At 36.2% G+C, this 12,003-nt stretch overlaps 1 pseudogene; it reads right to left on the bottom strand.

Moving 5' to 3' along the window:
- Window positions 1-11,116: 11,116 nt before the first annotated feature.
- On the bottom strand, window positions 11,117-11,745 carry LOC149184014 (NEDD8-specific protease 1 pseudogene; annotated as a pseudogene).
- Window positions 11,746-12,003: the final 258 nt, after the last annotated feature.

The following is a 12,003-nucleotide window of genomic DNA, read 5'->3' as shown; positions in this document are numbered from 1 at the left end:
CTACAATTTTTTTTACAAGAACCCATGTCATGAAATCTTCATATCAACAAGGGTGGTGGAGTTTTATGCTTGTGGTTATTTTTCTAAGGGGTCAGCCACACATGTGGAGACTAGGAGAGCCTTCCAAGCTAAGTCAAAAGAACTTTTCGACCAAGATAAGTTTGGAAAGTCAAGCAAAGTCAATTTCTTCAAAGTAAACAACGAGTTACTTGAGAAAAGGGGAGAAAGCATCTTATTTCAAGCAAAGGGGCCAAGTCAAACTTCTAAAGAGAGACATTGGAGCCTTGTGGAGCAAGTTCTGAAAAGTTTACAAGCTAGTTAATCATTGGACCTCTACTAGCCATTAGGAGGATGCCAAGGTTAATTTAGAAGAGCATTGAGCCAATTGAGAAGGTCCTTGATGATTCCAAGCACACCTAATTTTACCTTGAGTCAAATCAAGCAAGGATCTAAGAGAAAGTTGTGGTTTAGGCAAAATCAAGCCTAGTTAGTTGCATTTTTGCCCCCATTTGTTGCGATATCTCACCTATTTAGAGGGTTTTGAGCAATGTAGAAGACAAATTTAATTGTTGATTAGTCTTCAAGTAATTTATGGATCACAAATTAGCCAATTTGGAAGCAAAAAGGAGGACAGATATTTAAAGTCTCATCTATGAATATAGAGCTCTCCTTCTTTAGCAAAGCATGATGTGAAAATGTGAGATCATTAATGCAATAATAAAAACTTCTTTGATGCAACACCTTGCATACAATTTGTGGATTGGCTTTTCTATTCTCTTTTCTTGGCTTTTGTAAAGATATTGTGCTTTCATAAGATATTTTTCAGGTTTTTGTCTAAATTACACAAAGCTATTGGATTGACCCATAGAGGGACTACATAAGCACATGGACAAGAAAGGTTAGGAAATTATGCCTCACCTTCTTCTTATTGGACTATGGTTATTAAAATCTGAGTTTTGGACAAACCCTTATCAAGGATTCCTCCTTAAAAGATTATCTCTCTCCTAGCTCTATAGTTGATCCATTGGCTAGAGGTATTCCAAAGGGAATTGAACCTAGTTGAATTTAGGCACCGATGAAAGTCTTGTTGGAAATAATATTGAGAGGGGAGGGGGGTGAATCAGTATTATCAAATCAATATAACTTTTTCATTTCCATATTAATATTCATATACGCTACTTATGTTAAGGCAAACTGCGTTTATGTGCAACTGTGTGTAATTCAACCAGTGTATATCCAGTAAACTTATGAGACAGTTAGTTGATCCTTAATGAGTGCATCTGAACATTATTAACCATATGAACAGTAAATAGGAGCAGTAAAATAGAACAGATCATCACACACAAGAAGCACATATGAACACCATGATGTAAGGTTGAAACCCAATGTGGGTGAAAACCACCTACTACAAGTCGTCTCAATCTTCTTTTTAATAATAAACTTCTTTTTACAATATTTTTGTACTAGTGCAGTCTTATACCAGTACGTAGGCTTCTACCTACAGAAGGTTACAACCTTCTCTCGTTCTCCAGACTCTCCTGGAAGGTAGCTACAACCCCCTTAGCTCTTGTATTAGCCGATCCATTTACTAGTACGTAGGTGTTGGCCTACTGAAGATGCTCCAACCTTTACTCGTTTTCTAGCTGCTACTGGAAGGGAGCTACCACCCCCTTAGCTCTTGTACTAGCTAATGTACTAGTACATAGGTGCTGAGCTACAGAAGGATACAACCTTCTCTTTCTTCCTCCAGGTACCACATTTCATACATTTTTAGACTGGATACTCATGGAACACAACATCATAATCTGAAGGCCACGTTTCATCCAATTTTCATAATGGACCCATCAATATTATTGAAGCACAAAACAATCACCACTTGCATCATCAATCTCTAAAACGCCCAATAATGAATCACTGAACTCTGTCAACAAAAATGTAGTCACCAAAACACAAAGCAAACCATTGAACTCTACAACAATATTCAGAACCAACTGTATCATCAAAAATCATGCAACAAAGTGCATACGCTACTTGGAAGTGCCGAACTAGCGTGTATGCACAACATCATCAAAGCGAACCAGCGTATATGTCATTAATTACTTACTTATAAATTCGTTGCACTTCCTGACTTCAAACATGCTCAGATCATTACATATACAAGGATAATATGTATGTTAGCAATTAGATCTAGTTCATCAAATCACATAAAGATAAGTCATTATAGTCCTGATTATAGATCTCATCCATCAACACTGAAGCTAAACATAATCAATCAATCTGAATATGCAGAATACTGACACTAGTAAACAGTAATTAGAACTCATCAACAACCAGAAACACCTGTAAATTCAAACGTCATAGCTTATATGATATACACTACTTAGATGTATCTAACCTACGTATCTACGCACTTTTAACATAGTCAACCAACGTATATCTCTGTAAATATTCCTTCATGATTTGCAGCTATTCCAAACTTGAGTTATACTTAGATCATGATATTTACAAAACATTCCATGCGTCAGTATACAGATCTAGAATAAGCAAGATCAAACTGTATAGAGATGATTCATTTCAAGCCATTAGATCCCAATATATCCTTAGATCTTGTTCTCCATTAACCGCTGAGATTCCTCCTTAGCTCAGATCAAGCAAGGCATCATGCACCCATAACCTGCATATTGGATCTCCTACTTCATTAGATATTCAAGACTTTCTCCATGCACTTTCCTAATGATCTTCTTCTCCCTTTATAGTCTTAGGCCTTGCTCAATACCATGGTCCAAAGCCATTTAGAACCAATACTAGGAACCCAATACCTGGGTTCAATACTTCGAATGCAATAACAAGGTCCAAAACCATAGGTCTAAATACCACGGACCCAAAACTAAGCTTTCCCACATGTACGGGCTTTTTCGTTTATGAAAGTGTGTGCATACGCATACACGACTTTCCATACTGAGAACTTAATGAGTTTTCATTATTCTTCACATCTGAACTGATCCCTTTGAGTTGTCCTGCATCCCATGTATTCTATCACATCTAGTATCTCTTCTATAGATTCATCTAGTTATATATAAGTGAGTTGTTCTTCTACAAGTGGGTTGCCATCAAGTACAACACATGCATCATAATGCCAACAATCTCTCCCTTTGGACTTGATGGCAACAACAAAAAATCACTCTCCCCCTTTGACATCAAGGGCAAAGGGCGGACCAAGATATTCTTGATAAACATTCTGCTGTCCATACTCCCCCTGAGTACCTACTGAAATATTTGAATGAGCTCCCCCTTTGTATATGCCAAGGTGTACCAATCTGTCCATGCTCCCTCTGAGTACATGCTGAAGTCTCTGCTTTGCTGAAGTGTGTTGTTCATGCTCCCCCTGACTGTAAGCAAGGTCTGCAAAAGGATGTTCTACAAGAAGAACATGACTCTATGCATCATAAATGACCTTCCTATCACCAAAGACTCATACATACATCCATCTCCTAACCAAGTGGGATATACCAATATTGACTCATCCACCCAACCAAGTGGGAATACACCAGATACAAATACATGACCGAAATATTACATCATACTTCCCATGCATAGAGGGGGTATACATTACAACATATGACCAAAATGGATTCATCAAATGACTACAATAGATAGAGACAAACTATTACATCATGAGTCTTGATATGACCTTTAAATGACATTTATAACAGAGACCAACCATCTAAATAGAACCATGATAGTCATCAACAAATATCATACACAATGTATGATTTGCTCCATAAGCATTTGTCAATAGCACCTAGACCAGCAACCTGTATAAGTCAACAACCTTTAACAGGGTATGTCTGCATATAGATATCAACTCATCCTTTTGAAAAGAATACAAAATCATTCACATTATATCATATGTGGAAAACACCATAGCCATCTCATCAATATCAGGATTTACATGATCCAAGTATCATCACTTGGGAACATCTGCATCAATCAACATATGTAAGCATCATCCTATCATCATATAGGTAAGAATTCATCATCATCATGTCTCCAACAATGCAACTTTGAGTAATCATCCATGTATCCAGCACTATGTATCTTGAGCTCAAGATCATTTGTCAAGACTTCTTGATATCATCAACAACAACAATCCTTATCCACATGAAGATCACCATGTAAGCACCGTATATGCATCATCAGAGAATCAACCATAAATCTGATATCAACTATGTAAACCCAAGAATCATATGGGATTTTGTCATGGACAACTCATAACCATATCATAGCAAGATGTATCATAAGCATCATTACCAAGGACTTTCAACCATAATGCAAACAATGCATTATTCAAAACATAAACTCCCCCTAAACCTGTGCCATCTGTTTACTGTCAGATCTGATCATTCATATATCAGCAAGAAGTATCAAGACATCATCATCATCAAGTTAGGCTCAAAAACACTTCTAAACATCTTATGAGTATCAATACATTTCTATACATCATTAGCTAATTATAACCATCATCAAACAGAGAAAATAATGAACTGAATCATATCAGACCCTTTTTCCTGAGCATGTCCCAGTGCTTTTCCATATATGCAACTATGCAGTGACTAACTCACGTATATACGCGACTTCCCTCTATGAAACTTGCGTATGAAATTTAGGACACTGAAGTTTTACACTTTCAGCTCCCTCTGAGTCTGTTATGTCTGTATATTATGTTGTTCCACATCTTTCTGACTGTACTTCCTTCTTCTTCCATATCTTCAAGTGTGATGATGTTTTCTCCTTTTGGTATGGTGCCCGTACTTTGTTCTTGCATTCCTTTGTTGTATGTCCAAGCTTGTTACATGCATAACATCTTACATGTTTCATATTCCTTCTGTAGCAATCAACAGCTTTGTGACCAAACATATTGCAAGAAAAACAATATAGTACCTGGAACGTGATGATATTTCTGCATGATGGTCTTGAACCATTCTTCTTTTGCATTTGGCTGCAATATGTCCAAGATTATGACATACATAACATTCAACATTATTCATCGAAGGAGTAAAAGATTTTCTTTGAAGAATTTCTTTCCTTGGCTGATGGTGGGATTGACTTCTCATCTCCTTGTTGAGTATTTCAGATTGTGCATTAGAGTTCCTTGTCTTATTTTGTGAACTAGATTCTCCTTCAATAGATTCATGAAAACCAAGACCAGTTTTGATAGCAGGAGACCTTTGACTACTAAGAATATCATCCAAGATCTTAGTACTATCTTGAAATCGTAAGAGCTTATCCTTTTCTTCTAATTTATCTTTTAGAATATTTACCTCAACCTGATGTTGCTCTTCCTTTTCAAGATACTGCTTCTTCATGTTTTCTTCAGCTTTTCTTCCTTCTTCCAACTGATGTCTTAGTTCAAGAACTTCGTTTTCTTGTTTTTCAAGAGCTTGGAGTAGTTCTTTATTCTACTTATTTGATTCTTCAAGATCTTCTTTTAGCGAGAGGATCGTAGCTTCAAGACTTTCATAGTAACTGGATCTATCTCTGAGTTTCTTGATTGTTGTGCTCCTTTCATTGACTTCATTTCTTAATGATGTCACTTCATCCTGCAACTTTTGACATTGATCTTCTTTGTCCTTGAATAACTTCCTTACCTTGTTTCCTTCCTCTAGTTGAGCTTTTAGTTTGGTAGCTTCTTCTTTGAAGGCACATTCCCTTTTGTTCAATAGATCTTGTTGATCTCTAATTTTGTCTGTAAGCCTTTTAAATTCTGCCTCTATTTGATATCTTTCTTGCTCACCCATAAGAGCAATTTCAGTTGCTTCGCTATCACTTTCATCATCTTCAAATGGATAGATAACTGTATCACCAGAGAATAACAAATTCATACATGATAGTTATTTTGCTTGTTCATCTTCATTCTGAAGTGATTATGAATCTGAAGTGCTTCTTCCATATATTCCCCAATCGATTCTCCCACTATCATAGTTCTTTTAAGATGTCTTCTTCTTCTTAGGCGCTTTCCTCTTAAGCTTCTTTCCCATTGTTCTATGGATCTCCTTCAAGCGATCAAGCTTCTACCAAAGGACCTGCTCTGATACCAATTGTTGGAAATAATACTAAGAGGGGGGGTGAATCAGTATTATCAAATCAATATAACTTTTTCATTTCCATATTAAGATTCATATACGCTACTTATGTTAAGGCAAACTGCGTGTATACACAACTGTGTGTAATGCAACCAACATATATCCAGTAAACTTATGAGACAGTTAGTTGATCCTTAATGAGTGCATCAGAACATTATTAACCATATGAACAATAAACAAGAGCAGTAAAATAGAACAGATCATCACACACAAGAAGCACATATGAACACCATGATGTAAGGTGGAAACCCAATGTGGGTGAAAACCACCTGCTGTAAGTCGTCTCAATCTTCTTTTTAATAAGAAACTTCTTTTTACAATATTTCTGTCCTAGTGCAGTCGTATACCAGTACGTAGGCTTCTACTTGTAGAAGGCTACAACCTTCTCTCATTCTCCAGACTCTTCTGGAAGGGAGCTACAACCCCCTTAGCTCTTGTACTAGCCAATCCATTTACTAGTACGTAGGTGCTAGCCTACTGAAGATGCTCCAACCTTTACTCGTTTTCCAGCGGCTACTGGAAGGGAGCTACCACCCCCTTAGCTCTTGTACTAGCTGATGTACTAGTACGTAGGTGCCGACTTACATAAGGCTACAACCTTCTCTTTCTTCCTCCAGGTACCACATTTCATACATTTTCAAAATTGATACTCATGGAACACAACATCATAATCTGAAGGCCACATTTCATCCAATTTTCATAATGGACCCATCAATATCATTGAAGCACAAAACAATCACCACTTGCATCATCAATCTCTAAAACACCCAATACTGAATCACTGAACTATGTCAACAAAAAAGCAGTCACTAGAACACAGAGCATACCATTGAACTCTGCAACAATATTTAGAACCAACTGTATCATCAAAAATCATGCAACAAAGTGCATACGCTACTTGGAAGTGCTGAACCAGCGTGTATACGCAACATCATCAAAGCGAACCAGCGTATATGCCATTAATTACTTACTTATAACTTCGCTGCACTTCCTGACTTCAAACATACTCAGATCATTACATATACAAGGATAATATGTATGTTAGCAATCAGATCTAGTTCATCAAATCAAATAAAGATAAGTCATCCTGATCCTGATTATAGATCTCATCCATCAACACTGAAGCTAAACATAATCAATCAATCTGAATATGCAGAATACTGACACCAGTAAACAGTCATTAGAACCCATCAACAACCAGAAACACCTGCAACTTCAAACATCATAGCTCATATGATATATGCTACTTAGATGTATCTAACCTACATATGTACGCGCTTTTAACATAGTCAACCAGCGTATATCTATGTAAATATTCGTTCATGATTTGCAGCTATTCCAAACTTGAGTTATACTTAGATCATGATATTTACAAAACATTTCATGCATCAGTGTATAGATTTAGAATAAGCAAGATCAAACTGTATAGAGATGATTCATTCCAAGCCATTAGATCCCAATCTATCCTTAGATCTTGTTCTCCATCAATTGTTTAGATTCCTCCTTAGCTCAAATCAAGTAACGCATCATGCACCCATAACCTGCATACTGGATCTCCTACTTCATCAGATATTCAAGACTTTCTCCGTGCACTTGCCTAATGATCTTCTTCTCCTTTTATAGTCTTAGGCCTTGCTCAATACCATGGTGCAAAGCCATTTAGAACCAATACTAGGAACCCAACAACTGGGTTCACTACTTCGGATGCAATACCAAGGTCCAAAACCATAGGTCTAAATACCACGGACCCAAAACTAAGCTTTCCCACATGTATGCGCTTTTCCATGCATGAAAGTGCATGCATACGCATACACGACTTTTGATCATCCATCCCGCATGTATACGCGCCTTTGTATATAGTGAACCTGCGTATATACTTTTCTTTCTTCATTCTTTGTAGTCTGATCATCAATTCTTTGCTACTGACCTGCTACACTATGATATGTCATCTATGTGAGTTTCCATCAAGTACAACACATGCATCATAATGCCAACAATCTCCCCCTTTGGACTTGATGGCAAAGCTAACTTGCCATACTGAGAACTTAATGAGTTATCATTGTTCATTACATCTGAAATGATCCCTTTGAGCTATCTTGCAACCCATGTATTCTGTCACATATGTTATCTCTTCTATAGATTCATCTAGTTATATGTAAGTGAGTTGTTCCTCTACAAGTGGGTTGCCATCAAGTACAACACATGCATCATAATGCCAACAAGTCTTAGACAAGCACTCCAAATTCACAAGTCCAAATAATTAGGGGCTAATTTAAAGAGGGTTGTGATCACCATCTGACACTGGAAAAGGTAATTAGAGGGGCACAAGGTAAGTCTCATCTTCACCTCATCAAATTTCAAAATTCAAGATCTTTTACAATTACTTGTATATTATTATTTGAAAATAAAAATTAGAAAACACAAAAACAAAATGTATTTTACTAGCTTTATCTTAAGTTTTCATCATTTAGCTAGTTTTGGCACTTAGGTTTCGTTTCAAAGGTTTTATCTAACTGGCCCCAAAAGATATAGTGTGTGCAGGGAGAGCTAATTTCACATTGTTATCCAATGGTTTTGCAGGTCTATAACAACAAATTACAGCCACCATTTCACATGGTAAATGAAGTCCTTTCAAGGGGATTTGCATTTAAACGTATATCTCTTCAATCCTCTTCATTTTCTTCACTTCTAGAAGTCTAGAAATCATTATTTGAAGTGAATAATCAAACCCAAGCTTGCAAGGATAAAAAAAATCTACATAAATAAAAATCAGGAATTGACCCTAGTGGGGATTTAACCCTTAAAACTGAGTAGTAAATTTCAGATTTGAATCTCTTTACATGCTCAATCTTTTGAAGTGTTAGTGGGCTCATTGGATTCATATTTCACAATATTAACACTTCCAACCCATAGCCTTGAGTTTCTTGCACATTTTAAGTTTTGGGGGAGGCCCCAAAGTGAGTTGCAGGTTGTAACTTACAGCTTTATTTGTTTTTTCTACTCAATTTCAGGTTTGCAGGTCTAATTAGCAAGCTAAGTTGTATTTTTCAGCCCCATACCAAAGGTAACATCAATTCCATTCATCCTAAGATTAGTAAGGGTGGTTAACAATCAATTTGGTTCTTTTCCAAAGGTTTATTCTTTAATTTATTGAGTGTTTTGGTTGCTGGTCTGTGATTTTCTGGAGTAGAAAATCGTTTTCAAATTGGCAATTGTTCAAATTAATTCCTAGACACAATCACCCAAATAAGATTCCATAGGCACTAGCCTTCTTGATTTTGTGGTGGAGGATTTGTCTTGTGTAAGGAAGTCTCATGTGGTTTTTTTTTTTTTTAGGAGATGGCCTAAACAATGAGGACTCATGCCTAGTGGACAGTGGACACTTGTCCTTGTGGTGCTGCCCTAGCATATTGCCGAACCTTTACCAGACTGCTAATCCAGACAATAGTAAGTCCAAAATGGTTGTCTAGATTTTAGCCCTAGTGCCTATAAAGTGCAGTTCTCACCACAATTGTAACCACAAAAGTGTATATTTTATTCATGATTATTTGTGTATGAGGTACCCACCAAACACATGCGTTGATCCATAGAATTAGAGCAACGAGCATAGTAACGGAGTACACCAAGTAGTGGGTTCCTTAGCCTCCCCATCTTGGAGATCATTCAATATCAACGAAACTAGTTTCGGGATGTTGAGTCGTACACCATTCCATACATCCTCAAAGCGGTTAAAGGATCAGCTCTAGACAGACCCTAAGCAGGGCACCTTCCACCCATCAAAGTACCTCCTCTATTGGTAATAAAGATAAGTTATTTAAACTCAGAAGCAATCTATTATTTCATATTTTTGTACTTCCACAATCTCTCGTTGTAATTATCTCATATTATGAGAAATAAAGAGCCCATATCAGTCAACCTATCTTCTAAGAGTTTTCTTGAAGTCTCTGGGAATTGGATTCCAACTCCAGTTATAGCAAACATAAAAGGTAGCTGCTCCTAATGATGCATTTAATATTTTTATTTCAAGCACTGGGGCCAAGATATTTAGAGTTATATTGTTGTCTTCCTATCTGTCATGCATTTCTTCAAACAGATAATCAATGACTATAAAAGATAACTATTTCTTTCTATTCATGTATCAAGCATCACATTCTAAGAAAATGAGTGTAGTTGTTGATTTACAAAGATTCTCTCAAAGCCAACTTTTGCTAGAATTATCTATCATGTTGCCTTTCCACACAACATCTTAGGTTTTAAAAAGACAATAAGCATCCTAATAAAGTTATTTTGAAGCAACTTAACATGAATGCATTTGTACAGGGCTAAACATTGCAACTACATAAAACAGTTAACATGATGCTTTTCCAACCAAAAAAAAAAAAAATAAAAAAAAATCCAACTCTAGTTATAGCAAACATAAAAGGTAGCTGCTCCTAATGATGCATTTAATATTTTTATTTCAAGCACTGGGGCCAAGATATTTAGAGTTATATTGTTGTCTTCCTATCTGTCATGCATTTCTTCAAACAGATAATCAATGACTATAAAAGATAACTATTTATTTCTATTCATGTATCAAGCATCACATTCTAAGAAATTAATGAGTGTAGTTGTTGATTTACAAAGATTCTCTCAAAGCCAACTTTTGCTAGAATTATCTATCATGTTGCCTTTCCGCACAACATCTTAGGTTTTAAAAAGACAATAAGCATCCTAATAAAACAAATGGCAGTTATTTTGAAGCAACTTAACATGAATGCATTTGTACAGGGCTAAACATTGCAACTACATAAAACAGTTAACATGATGCTTTTCCAGAAAAAAAAAAAAAAAAAAAAAAAAAAAAAAAAAAAAAAAAAAAGTGACCCTAAAAAAAAAGATGCAAATACTATATGAATGCACTTCACTTTAATGGTATCAAAATCAACAAGAACAAGTTTTGCATCTCTTGCTAGACAACTTATTGATAATATCTAAATTTGGTTTCTCATCTCTCCAACTGTAGATGTTGTCACTTGGCTCTTCAAGACAGCTTCCCAATCATCACCAGAAATGTTTCCTTCACATACACACAACTCTTTCACTATGACTAAGACAAATAAACCATAGTCATAGCCATTTATTTGCTGAGGTGTGAAATGCAAGGCCAATGTGGTAGATCGTGTAGGAGGACCCATAAAACTCTTAATGTTTTTCAAATAATTTTCTTCCATACACTCCGTTGCACTGTGTAGAACTGTCATAATGCTCAAAGATATTCCTTCTCTTACTGTATACAAGCAACTCCAATGTGAACCATCACTTGCCTCACTGAAGTCTTCATTGTCATTGATAGGGAAGATAACCAGCTCCTTTTCTAGAAGCTTTAGGGGATCAACAAATTACTGGAGGCTACTAGCATCAGGGGCATTCACAATCCAGAATGATATTGAAGGTGCAAGAAGAAGGATCTTAGGAGAGGTGGAGGAATACAAGTAGAAAAATAAAACTCATTGATATGATCATTAAGATAATCACGGCCTTGAAGAATCTTCAAATTAGATCTCCTTAACACAACATCACCATAGCTCAACACTTTTTCATTATCTCCCATGGAATCCATATATCACTCTTTCAGTACATAATAGTCTTGACCACCAAAATTCCTCAAGTATTTTATAAAATTGAAATATTTTCTTTTCCTAATAATCGACCACATGCACAGTTACTACAACTCAAGTGTATGGAAACCTTATAGTGTCTGCTAGCTTGTGGGAAACTTCACTACAAGCCTATCACAAAATGTATCCATTGTGCCAAGCATGCTTAATCACATAATTTCTTTTCATAAGGACGCATACTTGAATCAGAAAAATATTGG

Source organism: Pinus tabuliformis, chromosome 3_2 (assembly GCF_031772625.1).
Source record: "Pinus tabuliformis cultivar Carrire ecotype Pingquan chromosome 3_2, CPIR1, whole genome shotgun sequence".
NCBI classification, from domain to species: Eukaryota; Viridiplantae; Streptophyta; class Pinopsida; order Pinales; family Pinaceae; genus Pinus; species Pinus tabuliformis.
Note: the sequence above shows the minus strand (reverse complement) of the source record. Positions and strands in the feature narration are given on the sequence as shown.